Consider the following 15,022-nt stretch of genomic DNA (forward strand, 5'->3'; position numbering starts at 1 on the left):
TGTTAACCAAACAAAATAAGATTTTGCTAAAATAAATATTTTAAATTTTTAAACTTTTCTAGCGCTCAAAGCGAAGCGTTTATTACTATCCCTTATACTCCATTATACTCTTTTGTAGGTACTATCTGAACATTCCAATAAATTTTTAAAAAGTGTGAGTAATTCTCCAACCGCTTTTACAGAAGAATTTACTTGCTCAAAAAATTTGAGAAAAAATATGTTGATTGGTGGTCAATATAATTCCCTTTCTGATTTTTTTAAGGAGCTCCCAGGCTTCAGAAAAATTACTTTAGAAAATGGGAGTATTATATGATTCTAAATAAATATTAATTACTTCTTTTAAAAAAATCTTAAAAAAATCATGTTGATAGGTGGTCAGTAGAAATTCCTTTTTGAATTTTTAAGGGCGCTCGAATGTTCGAGAAAAAATACTTTTAAAAATGGGAGAATTATTGAATTTACTCTTTTAAAAAATTCGAAAAAAATCATGTGGATAGGTGGTCAGTAGAACTTCCTTTTTGAATTTTTAAGAGCGCTCCAATGTTCGAGAAAAAATACTTTCAAAAATGGGAGAATTATTGAATCTACTCTTTTAAAAAATTCGAAAAAAAACATGTTGATAGGTGGTCAGTAGAACTACTTTTCTCATTTTGTTCAGATTTTTAGTGCGCTCGAAGATTCAAATACAGCCGAACCCGCCTATTGGAACAGCCTTCGTGCCAGGCAAAAATATTCCTATAAGCGGGATATTCTACTAACCGAGCATTAGTACTCGGTAGAAACGTTTGAGATCACCAAATCTCTATTCTTTAAACCGGGGTATTTCTATACCCGGTATTCTAATAATCGGGTTACACTGTATAGTCTTCTTCTTAAAGTTACCTCTCCTATCGGAGGTTGGATATCATAATAGCTATGGTCACTTTGTTGACTGCTGCTCTGAACAGTTGTAATGAACTACAGTTAAACCATTCTCTAAGGCTCCTCAGCCAGGAGATGCGTCTTCTTCCTATGCTTCTTCTTCCTTGAATCCTTCCTTGCATAATAATTCTCAGCAACTCATATTTTTCTCCTCTGGTAATGTGACCCAAATATTCCAGTTTTCTAGTTTTTATACTTTTCATAATTTCTAACTCCTTATTTAAACGTCGTAGCACTTCAACATTGGTAATCCTTTGAACCCAGTGAATTTTCAATATTCTTCTGTAACACCACATTTCGAACGCTTCTATTTTTCTTATGCGTTGTCTCTTCAATGTCTAAGCTTCCATTCCGTATAGTAATATAGAAAATATGTGGTATCTTATAGCCCTCAATCTGAGAGACAACTGAAGGTCTTTGTTTGTAAGCAGTGTCTTCATTTTTATAAATGCTTGCCTTGCAGTTTCAATTGGGACTTTGCTTTGGTCATTTTTGTCATCAACCCAGGTTCCCAGATATTTATATGTCTTTACTTTTTCTATTTGGGTTGGCTCTATCATTAACCTTTTATTTCCATATTGTGTTATTAAGATTGTTTATTTTTAGTCCATATCGAATGCAATAGGCGTTAATTCTATTTAGCAATTTTTGTAGCGATTTCAGGGTGTCTGCCATTATAACGGTGTCATAGGCGAATCTTATGTTATTTACTATCCTTCGGTTTATAGCATCACTTAGCTCCGCTATCGCTTCCTGAAATATGGCTTCACTGTACACGAGTAGCGGCGACAGAACACAACCCTGTGTTACTCCTCTCTTTATATCAATATTCTCGGATTCTTGTTCTTCTATCTTTATATTGGCCTTTTGATTCCAATACAGATTGATAATAATTCGTAAATCTCGTCTGTCTACATCTCTGTTTTTCAATAATTCTATTAGTTTTTTATGTCGGACCCTGTCGAAAGATTTTTCGAAGTCGATGAGACAGGAATAAATATCCAGTTTCACATACAAGCATCTTTGAGAGAGTACATTAAACGCAAACAATGCCTCTCTTGTTCCAAGTCCTTTGCGGAACCCAAATTGGGTATCATCCATCCACTGTATAGTGGATGATCTCAAATACTGGAACTTAAAATAGACCACTCAAATCAAACAAATTTAAGAGCAAATTGAAAGGATTTAAATTTTAAAGGACAGAAATTATAAATGAAATTCCATTGTGATCCATGGGACTAAAAAACGAAGATATTTAAAATTATATACAATAATTATTGTTGTATCAGCTAAGATAATGGAATATATCCTGAAGAAGTCTTTACGGGAATTTATCTAATTTAACCAAATAACTCTGAGCAGCATTAACCTTAGGTTATTTCATTTCTATAAAGATTAGTCTCAGGTTCTCAGTCCTCAGATTCTATAAAGATTAGTCAACAATATCGTAGGTAGTGATGGTTGAATTGCAAATTTAAAAATTATAAATATTATCGCATTTACATGTGTGTGGAATGAAACACTGTGACATTGTTTTAAAAATTTAAAGTCATAATAAAAAATAATTATTCTCGCCATATTTATGGCGAAATCTATAAGTCAAATACTAAAAAAACAATGCACCATATGATAGTGCATTGTTTGGTAATGGTGCAACATTTAATTTAAAATGTTTTAATTCTATGAAAATAAAAAAGTATTGTTATATCTGCATACAATACCTGCTAAATGATTAAATTTGACGGTGTATATTTTATAACTTAATAACTGACTTATTTCAGTACATATAGTTCAATTAAAAAGTTCATTATCAATTCTTGCCACATTTTTTCTTTCTGATTGCATCATAAACACACTCTTTATATTTTAATTTGTCACTGATTTAATAATTTTAATTTCGAAAAGCACCGTTCACCACTTACTTGGACTAAAGGAATTTGTTCAAAAATTTTTCAGCGTAACTCAGTGCCGGTTTATCCACTGGGCGCTTGGGCGCCGGCCCCAAGCGCCCGAAGGAACCCGTTCCTTTTAATTATAAAAAAAAATAAAGACGCTAAATAATCTACATATTCTCCGAAAAAAATCTCATACGCAGATACGCCAATACACTGCAAAAGCCTATGTTCTATTGTTACATCTCTTCACGCCTATACACAGTGGCGTAGCCTAACCCACATAGGGGCCCCGTGTCAGTGGCGAGGCCATTTTCCAAAAACTATAGAAAGTTTAAGCTATGTCTCGAATTGTATCCAAAATAATCGCATAAACGGAGTTTTTTTAGTTTCTAATAATTTCATTTTGAATTGTGGGGCTTAAAATTTAATAATAATAATAGATATATCTTACTTTTCGGCTTTAAAATAAGTTCTTTTAAAATAGGAACAAAATAAGTTCTTATAAAATAGTTAAACGAAAGACAAAAATAGATATACATACATCTAATTTATAGATAAAAAATAAATTATTCTCGAAAATGCCAATACGTAAAGCGATTACAAAAATTGCAATTTGGCATTATACAGTGGCCTCTAAGGCTAGCACTCCACTTGCGATTTGTAGTCGTACAAAAAATCGCTGTCGCAGAAAATTTAGAGTCTAGAAAATTAGTCGCTGTTTTCAGAATCGCGAATTGAATGCTACAAGGGTGTGACATCAGGTTTTAGATGTTTTTTTATTCAAGATAAAGAAGAAGTCAAGACGTCAATTAATACTTTATGCGAGAAACATAAAAACGATGTTGATGAAACCAAAGAGAACTTGCATAATGAAATTACCCATGCTGTAACGTTATGCCAAAATTTGAATAAACATAATTTATGAAAAATTAGATGTCATCCAGGATGTTAAGTCAACTTTTCCCAATATCTTAACTTTACTGCAAATTTATTTGACGCGTCAGGTGAGCGGTCTTTTTCGGCTTTAAAAAGAATAAAAACATATTTAAGGTCAAATTTGGGTCAAAAAAACCTAGACACATTATCACTATTGTATATAGATAATGAAGAACTGGGGAAACTGAATTGTGATAATATTATATGGCAGTTTGCGAATGCTAAGTCAAGAAAAAAAGCGATCTAATTTTTGTTTTTATGTATTTTTTAGAATATGTTTTTTTGCTTGTCATGTGTTGTTTTGTGGAACTTTCTGGTTTTTATTTTATGTTTTCAAAGGTATTTTTGGATTATTTTATTGTATGCTATTTTTCTTGCTTGTTTAAAAAAAATACTTTATGGATTTGACGATAAACCTTTATAGTTAATGCGTGTGTCCTTTTGTTAAAAAACTTACAACGAATAGCAATGAAGGGGGCCCCTAAACCTCCAGCGCCCAGGGCTCGAAGTTAGGTTAAACCGGCACTGGCGTAACTTATTTATATGGATAGATATTCTTCTTCGCTTTGAGCATATTTGCATCCAACCCTGGACAAAGGCCTCCAATGAGTTCCTCACTCTTCTCTGTGTTGTGCTATTTGGAGTCAGTTTCCCCCCACTTTAGTTTTGATGTCGGGATTAGATAAGTATTTCGTGGTGGTATCTAGCAATCGTTTATGTGGTCCTCCTCTACTACAAATGTGCTCGCGTTGTCCTCAATGTAGGTACACTGCTTTTCGCCCACCTTTCGTTGTTTTTCCGTGCCACTTGTCCTACTCAGCTCCATTTTATTTTCGCATTTCTTCCAATTAGGTACATCTTCCACATTCGTCCTGCTTCGCATGCTTTATTTCGTATAATATGTTCTTTCAGAGATACTCTTATTTAATGGATAGATATTCTTCTTCTTAAGGTGCCGTGCCTTTTTGCGTAGGCGTCCACCGTACATTTGTCTTATCAGGTGAGATGTTAGATAGTCAAGATTAAATAATTTTGTTTTAGCAGCATTGCGAACCATTTCATAGCTGTGCATTCCTGCCTATTGGAGAATATTGCACAGCCTTATTATTAGCATTATCTTTGATGTCATGGCTGCGTTGATAGATGTTAACAAAGGCAAATCAGCCCGTAAGCTCGTAGGCCAGGGGGCAGTCCGGTCCTCATATCTGCCATTAATGTTTGTATACAAAATACCTAGTAAATATTTTACATATTGGTTTGATATGTATGTTTTCTTTGTTTATTTATTAGTTATTTTATTCGTATCCTGGAAACCCTTGTACGTAATCACAAATCTATGAATAATAAAATCAGGGCGTTGTCTAATAGTTATAACGGTAAATTATCTACAAATTAAAAAAACTCTTGGTATGTTCGCAAGTAAGAAACACCTTCTATAATTATCAATTAAAAAATACTTCAAGGTAGTCGACAATTTTTTAATTTGTGACACTTTTTATCAGTAACGAGAAATGATTTTGTAACCAGACACCCCTAAGCCCATGCTGAACAAGTAAAGTTGAATTATAAATTCTGTATTCTTGGTAAATACATGTATCTATCGGATGAATATGAAATACGGGGGATATGTAATAGTAGGTGACTTAAAATTGATCTATGATATAAAATTATCAATAACCTTTAATCAATAACCTTTCTACCATATAATGGTGTAAGGTCTAAGGTTTAATTTACTTCTTAACAAACTTTTTCCATTCTTTGAGTGTTCGTATCAACATTCTTGCTTCTTTCCATGTAACTACCCTTCTCTTTAATATATTTCCGATTACTTCATCCCATGTTTTTCTTGGTCTTCCTCTTTTTTTGTTTTTCAATATGTTTACTTCCTACACTCTTCTCAGTGGTATGGTATCTTTCATCTGGTGTTAATGACCCCACCAACTCAGCTGTATCTGTTCTATAAACTCCGATGTGGATTAAATTTTCAGTTCGTTCCTTATATCCGTGTTCCTTATTATATCCCTTTTGGTAACACCTTTTTTAAAACTCAACTTTTCTTAAAAACTCCATCGCTATAGCCGGGTATCTTGCTCGTTTGCCGTTCCGTTAGTACTTATAATTCGCTGCCAAAAGTTAGAACAGGCCTATAAACTGTTTTGAAAACTAAAAAAAAAAAGAAATGGAATGATAAAAGTAAGACACAATATAGAGGAATTAGAGATAATATGATTTCACATAATGGAATAAAAATAAAATAATTGGCGACCACAGAAATCCAAGACAGGAAGGAAAAGATTTCAGATGAGATTGAGTGAAGATTTTAGGAAACATTCTGCAATAAAGTAGATGCAATAAGGATTGCACCGAAAATAGGGGCGGTATTTGTTTAATTAGAAAGAATAAAACCCAAGGATAAATCCCTTCCTCATTTCAAGAACTTCACGTGTCATTTTATTACCAATATTCTCATTCACATTTTCTCAATGAACTTTATTCAGTAAAATGCAGCACTATATGCATATTAAAAACTCAATAATAAACTGGTAATTATAGTTCGCAGTTGAACGTATTAAAATATGTGTGTAATTATCAGAATATATGTTATATAAAACATAATAGGCCTGTAAGGACTAAATGAGGCTTTAAAAAAGCTTTAAAATCGTTAATTAAAAAGCTAATTAGAGGAAGTTGTTAAGTTAATTTTATACTTGTTAAATTTATTTTAAGAGAGCAAATGAACGCCCAATAAAGCATGCTCCATGATGTCATCAGTCTTATACAACACAGATGCTCAACTGATTTTTTTCTGTGCGAATCTCTTTACCTAGGTATTTACATGCGAATATCTGGTCTATGGATCCTGTTTCTACGCCTATGGATCTTCTTATATAAACTCTCTACATATATTCATAGTTTGATCTCGATTTTCAATGATTTGTCCTTCTTCATTAATTAGTTTGTGGATGTTTTTTCTTCCAATGGACATGTTCTTTCTGAGTAGGTACTTTCAAACTTTTTTTCTTTTACTCTAGATATTTTCATCATATTGTCTTGCCTCAGATTTTTTCTAACCTCATTTTATTATTTAAAAAAATTATAAGTAATAATAAAGAATAATTATTAAGAATCTTTGATCGCAAAATATTAAAACGGAAACCAAAAAGCATCGTATTTTCAGAATTCCTTCAGTGAAGTGATCTTTGTATCGGTAATTTGAGAAAAAATTGCAAATTTTTTTTAACTAGTAGGATAATTTCATCAAAATTATTGATAACTTTTCTTGAAAGCATATTGCCTAAAAACTACTAGAGTTCATTTTCATATATTGAAATCCCTCCTCATTTGGAGTCGGGTTCTTTCGCCAAAATGTTAAAATGAACGAGAGTAGTTTTTAAAAGAGTTTTTAAAAAATTGAAAACTAAATTATCTGAATATTTTGATGCACAGTGTAATTTAGGGAGAAAATTACTCGAAGAAAGTGAAACTATCAAATGAAGTAATAATAATTTTTTAAACAATTTATTTAACAATAAAACAAAACCCAATCTTAAAAAATCTAATAATTGTTAAAGACACAATTATAATAAAATTGTTTACATTATTCCCGATTCCTTTGGATGAGCTTATACAGTGCTAGTGAAAAGTCCGTATCCCCCTCGTATTTTTTGAACGGTTATACCTATAATAGTGAAATTTGGAGGGAGGAAATAAACGGACGTAAGCTTCGTAACTAGTCATGACAGGTGACCTAATTATAACAGATGACGTTACAGAGCCACTGTGACCGATAATTTTAAATGGGACCTTATGGCAAGTGATACCTCGTTTGAAAGGTATTCAAAATACCTATTCAGTCATACTAATTTTTTTGGGTTTTAGTTGATTTTGATTTTGGTGTATAAATTAAATAAATATAATATTGTCATTTCGCATTTAATTAATAAAAATTCAAATGTCCGCCTATGGCACGGTTATTAGACTTTATTACGGTTGTCTTGTCCGACGGTGGTGGGGAGACTTATATTTTTGACTTTACGTCACAAGAGTATACATTCCCATATTTTTAAATTATTTTCGATCATTGAATGTGTGTTATTGTGTATATATGTATATTATTTGTGTTTTATGAAATAATAAGACAAATAGTACACATTTTATCTTATACCGGGTGGTGAATCGTAAAAAGGGCCATAGGAAACTCAATGTAAAATTCTGAATTGTTGAATTCCTGCTTCCCTAATTATTCTACATCAAAAGTCATGAGAGAATACTTGTAGAGAATTAAAATCTGTATTAAAATCAAAAGTTAAAATTGTTCTACGATTTAAATGCATTCCAAAATTTTGAAAAATATGATACATTTGCCACAATAGGTATGCGTGTAAAAGTAAGGCCACACGTTACTATTTAACTGACAGTGTAGTGATGTAACGAATGTCATTTTTTTAACATTCGTGAATACGAATGCGAATGCGAATATCTGCTACTGACATTTGCGAATGCGGATGCGAATGTCGTTTTTTTAATTTGTTTCTATTTTTGTAATGTTTCCTAAATTTTTAATGAAAAGTTAATTGATATTTAGTGTAAATCAATCTGAATCTTAAGCTTGATTACGTAATACCAAATAATAAAAAAAAAGTGAAGGCTGATAATGTGATTATACAAGGTTAAGTTCTATCTATCTATTGCCCTTCATTTGTCCAAAGTTGAACGTACGCCACCCCCTTACTTTTCCACTGTTCTCGGTTCAGTACTAATGCTGTCGATCTGGTCGCTGCGTATCCCTTTAGGTCATTCGACCATCTCGTCTGTGGTCTGCCCCTTCCTCTTTTGTAGTCCCAAGGTCTCCAGTGAGTTATCGCTTCATTCCATCTTCCGTCTCTTTGTCTGCTGTTGTGTCCTGCATATTTCCATTTGAGAGTAGCTGCATGTTTGAGGTTAAGTTACCTTTTCTTAATAAAAAAAGATGAGAAGTGAATAGATTTTGATTTTATTAACCTAATAGTATCTTAAAATTATTTTTTTTTTCTGGTTTTCATATTCGCAAAACATTCGCACAAATTTCGCGAATGCGGATGCGAATGCGAATATGCAAAAACATGCGAATATTCGCGAATGCGAATACGAATATTCGTTACATCACTATGACAGTGCTCACACTATTGACTGAATAAAAAAATCTTTATTATTAATCCTTTCTCCGCAACTGAAGGTATCTTATCAACTGTATTGTTTTTAAACAATAGATGATAAAATAAAAATATTGACAGTTCAAAAATGTGAACATTATTGCATTGTGTGTGGCCTAAGTTTGGGCTGAAAACTAAAATGTATTACATTTTTACAAAATTTTGGAATAGATTTAATTCGTAGAACAATTTTAAGTTGTGTTCAATGCAGATTTCAATCCTCTTCAAATAGTTTCTAATGCCTTTTGATGTAAAATAATTAATAGGGAAGCTGGAATTCAACAGTTCAGAATTTTACATTGAGTTAATGCAAAACTTTGACGCATGTCAAAATTCTCAATGTGTTTTAATTGTATTCATTTTTTTCGAATCCTGAGAAAACTAATAAATATTTTTGAAAAATTTAAACTCAGAATGAAAGACTACATTATTACCGAGGGCTGAAAGTCCCAGAAAACTTCTATAATGTTTATTTTAATAAGTTACAGGGCCGAAAATAAAAGAGAAGTGTGATATTTAGTTTCAAATAATTCATTCAATAGAATCTGCTTGTTTATTCTAAGGGGCTTTCCGCCCTCGGTAATAATGTAATCTTGCATCCTGCGTTTAAAATTTTCTAAAATACTTGGTTTTCTCAGGATTCGAAAAAAATCATATTACGATTCAAATGACAGTAAACTCTCGTGACGTAATCTCACCCTTAATGTTCATTGGTTAGTCGATTTAGGCAACCGTAGTAATGTCTAAGAACCGTGCGCCTATGGTTTGTTTTTTGTCAAAAAGTTGACGTTTTTCAATTCTCTAGTAGTTTTTACGTCAACGTCAATCTTTTTGACAAGTAATCATATGCGGAATTTTGAATTTTTATTAATTAAATGCGAAACTACAATTTTATATTTAATTCATTTATTTATCAAAATTAGCTTAAACTCAAACAAAATTAGTAAAACTGAATAGGTATTTTCGATACCTTTGAAACGAGGTATCACTTGCCATAAGGTCCTATTTAAAATTATCTGTCACAGTGGCGCTGTAAAATCATCTGTCATAATTACGTCATCTGTCATGACTAGTTCAGAAGCTTACGTCCGTTTATTTCCTTCCTCCAAATTTCACTATTATAGGTGTAACCTTTCAAAAGATACGAAGGGGATACGGACTTTTGACTAGCACTGTATAAATAACTTAAATAACTTCTTTAATGGACTCTACTGGTTCACTGCCAAAACGAGACATTTTTATAGAAAAATGTTTGCAAATATATGAAATGTCAAACTGACATATTAAATAAAGAAAGCTGTTGTTAGTATGTGGTTGCCAAATTCAACAATTAAAAACATAACACTGCAAATTTCGATTTCTACTATGCAATTATCAGTAGTAATTGCACAAGAGCTCTAAAATTCTATATAAATTTTAGAGATCGAGTGCAATTTGTTGCGATTATTTCATGAATAAAACTGTTCAAAATCAAAATTTTATTGTAATTTATTTATGTAAGTACAAATTAGTACAATTAAACACACAGTTGTTATAAATATGTATTTGACGGTTGAAAGTCATCACTTTTATAATTTTTTAAACATTTGTCATTAATGTCACTGATTGTATTTTTTCGTAGCAACGAAGGGCATCTGACGTAATATGCTTGACGACGGGCAATTATCAAAAAACTTATCAGTTTAATTTAAATTTCTGTAGCTTTCTATTGGTCAGAATCTCCTATGGATGAAATAATCGCTATAATCAATCGAGTAGACAAATGGATGAGTTTAATTTTTATAATAATAATTTTTGATATTCTGAAATTTAAAAGTACTTTACTCTTGAGCGAAATTGATTTTTTTGGGCATACCTCTTATAAGATTGATAAAAATTGATATCTGCTGGTTTCATCTGAGCTTTTAGACCTTTGCAGAAATTTTTATGAGCAATATTTTTGTAGAAAATTAATAATATAAAAGTTTATCTTATTGTTCCAAGTTATGTACGTAGACACACTGTATATAGAATGCGCAGCGTTTCACTATGCAACAGAAATGTCATAAATACATACATTGCATACATTGTCTTTTCACAACCCCACATATTATGCAATAGCGAACATAAAACATATTAAGCTAAGAATTCTCATAACAACAAACCAATCCACAACACAAAATGATAATAATAATATTGTATGTGAGCATTTTTGAGGGATATCTGGCGTAACAGGTCACCTAGGACTAGATAACAAGGAAAGTGTCCCACCAGATCTTAATCCTTTTGACACCGTCGGTATCTGGGAAGAGTGAATTTTCCCCTTAGAGGGAGCAAGAGTATTTTTAAGAAATGTCAGGGCCAGTAGGAAAGATACTCAACCAGGATCAAGAGCTAATCAACCAGGTAGGACTTATCTAAACCGATCATCTGCCGTATTATAAATAGATACTTAACGATACTTAAAACATTTGAAAATAGCAACAAAAAAAATTTTATTACCGTGCTGTCAAAGCCAACCAGTGGCACGGATAGTAGTCCGGACTTTACATTATCTAATAAACTAACTAAGCCAACTACGCTTCTTGATGTGAAGACACTTAATAAAACTAATCTGCACAAAAGGACACAATGGAGAATATAAAGTTTGCAGACGATAACTCTCAAGTATTGGTCTCATTCAAAAGATCGCCCAACCCTAGGGAATATCAAAAGGCTAGGCCTACAGACAACTTGTAGGTGAATATCTTTAAGATCATGCAAAAGTGGTACCTACTGCTTGACGTCCAGATTCATCAAAACATTTTGTTGAACATATTTCAGCATATTAGGTCAGCTAGTGCCCGATAACACGGCAAAGGTATTTTCGGAGTACAATCCGTCTTATTTTATGTATCTTGGAAGTGTGAATCTGAGATGGAGTGACAGTGGCTTATGATCTGTACAATCACATAATATTTAAAACCTCAATAAAAATGTTAAAGAATCACAAAAAATACAAGAGCGAGTTGTAGGACACAAGAATATTTAGAAATCTAGAAGCCGACAAGGCTGTAAAAAGTAATAAGATCCATAATCTTAAATGTATTAAATCTCTTGAAAAATGTCAAAACAGACAATAAACAAAATAATATAAAGATATTAAATAGTTAACAGATGACAAAATAGCGTCACAAATTGTCTAATGATTCATGAATACATTATTTTGTTGGATCATTCAAGTATAATATTTGATTAACAAACCATCACTTAATGTCATGATTATTCATGCACAAACACAATCACAATTAACGAACCGTATAGTACCACTTACATACTGCCACTACCATATTTAACATACATCCTCTGTATCAGAACCTTCTGTTACAGTACGAAAAAAACTCCGTACGAAAAACGCGCAGCCAAAAAAAAAACCGTACCTACAAAGCTTACTGTAAGTGCCTATTACAAATGGTACCAGTGACAGTGCGAAGTGGGAGCAACCTCTTCAACAAGTGAAAGGGCTCCTCCAGATCTCAATTTTTGCAACTATATGTTCTGGGATTAGTGAATTTTCTCCTCACAGGAAGCCATAGCCGTTTGGTTTAAACCTGAATAATAATAACCTGGTTTCTGGCTTTTGTCCTAAGTAATTTTAAAGAACTTCATGCTCAATAGGAAAGATACTCAATCAAAAGCTAATCAACTTCTCTAGACCTATCATCTTCCTTTATGATAAAGAGGGCCATGATACAGCTTGAAAATAACAATTAGAAAAAATATTGTTACTGTACTGTGTACATAACCAACCAGTGGCCCATAGTAGACCAGACCTTACACTACCTGATAAACTAACTAGACCAACTAATGGATATCTTAAAATACAAATAATGAGACAATGGAAGATAAAATGTTTCCGGACTATACATCTAATGATCTCAATTACTGGTCTGGCTCGAAAGATTCCCATAGAGATTATCAAACAGATATACCTAGGTGACCAAATTTATAAAACCACGGTAAAGTGTAAAGCAGTACTGTTCACTACTTCCAGATGTATCAGAACATTTTTTGTTGCAGATATGCTAACATACCAGGTCTCTGGTGCTCGATAACATGGAAAGGGTCGTCATCGAGTTCAATTATTTTGATTCTACGTATATAGGATTAGTGAATTTTCTCCTTAGAAGGAGTGAGATTAACGAGAGTAATATGATTTAAATCTGTACAACCACATAATATTTAACACCGCAATAAAAATGATAAACAATCACAAAAAAAACACAAGCAAGTTGCAGGATAGAAGAAAATTTAAAACTCTCAAACGAATGTGATCAAAAACATAATTATTTTGTATTTTGACAACGACACCCGACTTGGGCGTCGAAACGTTAATAAAATCATTTTTAGGTAAAATTGTGGCTTATTTCCCATTTGAATATACTTGATTATAAAACATAATAAGAACGACAATCTTAAATGTGTTAAATGTCTTGAGAAATGTGTACAATATGGTAATAAGTAAGTAAATAAAGATAATAGACAGTTAATAAATGACAAAATAACCATAAAAATTGTCTAATTATTCATAAAACCATTATTTTAATGGATTATTAGGCTATAATACATAATCTACATTTTTATTAACAAACCATTACTAAACGCCATGTTTATTCATGCACAAACACAATCACAATTAAGGGCATAGGCACAAAATGTCGTCTGTCAAAATGTTCAATGTGTTTTAAATCTATTCATTTTTGTCGAATTCTGAGAAAACCAATAAATATTTTTGAAAAATTAAAACGCAGAATGAAATACTGCATTAACACCGAGGGCGGAAAGTCCCTTAGAATAACCAAAAACACCCCTGTAACTTATTAAAATAAATACTATAGAAGTTTTCAGGGACTTTCGGTCCTCAGTAATAACGTAATCTTTCATTCTGCGTTTAAATTTTTCAAAAATACTTATTAGTTTCCTCAGGAATAGAAAAAAATGAATACATTTAAAACCATTGACAATTTTGACAGGCGACATTTTGCGCCTATGTCCTTAACGAACCGCATAGTACCACTTACATACTACCATTACCATCTTTAACATCCATCCTCCGCATCAGAACCTTCTATTACAGTTAATTCACGCAGCCGAAAAAAAATTCGTACGTACAAAGCTTACTGTAAGTACCTATTACAAGTTACAAGTACTAGTGACAGTGCGAAGGGGGAGAAACCTCTTTAAGAAATGATAGGGCCCCACCAGAGCTCAATCTTTTGTCGCTCTATGTTCTGGGATGCGTGAATTTTCCCCTCAGGGGAAGCGAAAACCGTTTGGCTTGTATCTGAATAACAATGACCTGGTATCAGGCTTTTATCTTAAGTAATTTTAAAGAATTTCATAATCAATATCAAAAATAGTCCATCAAAAGCTAATCAGCCATGTAGGATTTCTCTAAACAGATCATCTCCCTTATTAGAAAGAGGGCCATTATACATCTTGAAAATGATAACTACAAAAAATATTGATACGGTGCTGTGTACATAACCAACCAGTGGCACATAATAGACCAAACCTCACACTACCTAATAAACTAACTAGACCAACGTATGGCTATTTTAAAATACAAATAATGAGATAATGGATGATAGAAAGTTTCCATACTATACATCTAATTATCTCAAGTACTGGTCTGGCTCGAAAGTTCTCCCTAGCGATTATCAAAACGGTATTGTTTACGACTTCCAGCTGTATCAGAATGTTTTTTGCAGAGATGCTAGGATACCAGGTAATCTGGTACTCGAAAACATGCGAAGGGTCCACCTAGAGTGCAATCCTCTTACTTTTAGGTATATAGGATGAGTTATTTTTCTCTGTAGAGGGAGTGAGAGCAAGATGACTTAAATCTGTACAATCACATAATATTTAAAACAGCAATAAACATGCTTAAGGACCACAAAAAAAATAAAAGGGAGTTGTAGGACTAAAGAACATTTCGAAATCTAGAAGACAATCTAGAAGAAAAAATAATAAGGACTATAATCTTAAATCTGTTGACTTTTGAAAAATGTCAAAATGGCAATAAATAAATATATAAAGATAATAAACAATAAACAATAA

General features: G+C 32.3%; 1 protein-coding gene across 1 annotated transcript in view; it reads right to left on the bottom strand.

Annotated features, from left to right (window-relative positions):
- Window positions 1-15,022, bottom strand: part of LOC114330455 (angiotensin-converting enzyme-like) — a 333,944-nt gene that overhangs the window by 108,435 nt on the left and 210,487 nt on the right. The gene's annotated exons all lie outside the window — the stretch shown is intronic.

This window comes from Diabrotica virgifera, chromosome 1, assembly GCF_917563875.1.
Source record: "Diabrotica virgifera virgifera chromosome 1, PGI_DIABVI_V3a".
In the NCBI taxonomy this organism is placed as follows: Eukaryota; Metazoa; Arthropoda; class Insecta; order Coleoptera; family Chrysomelidae; genus Diabrotica; species Diabrotica virgifera.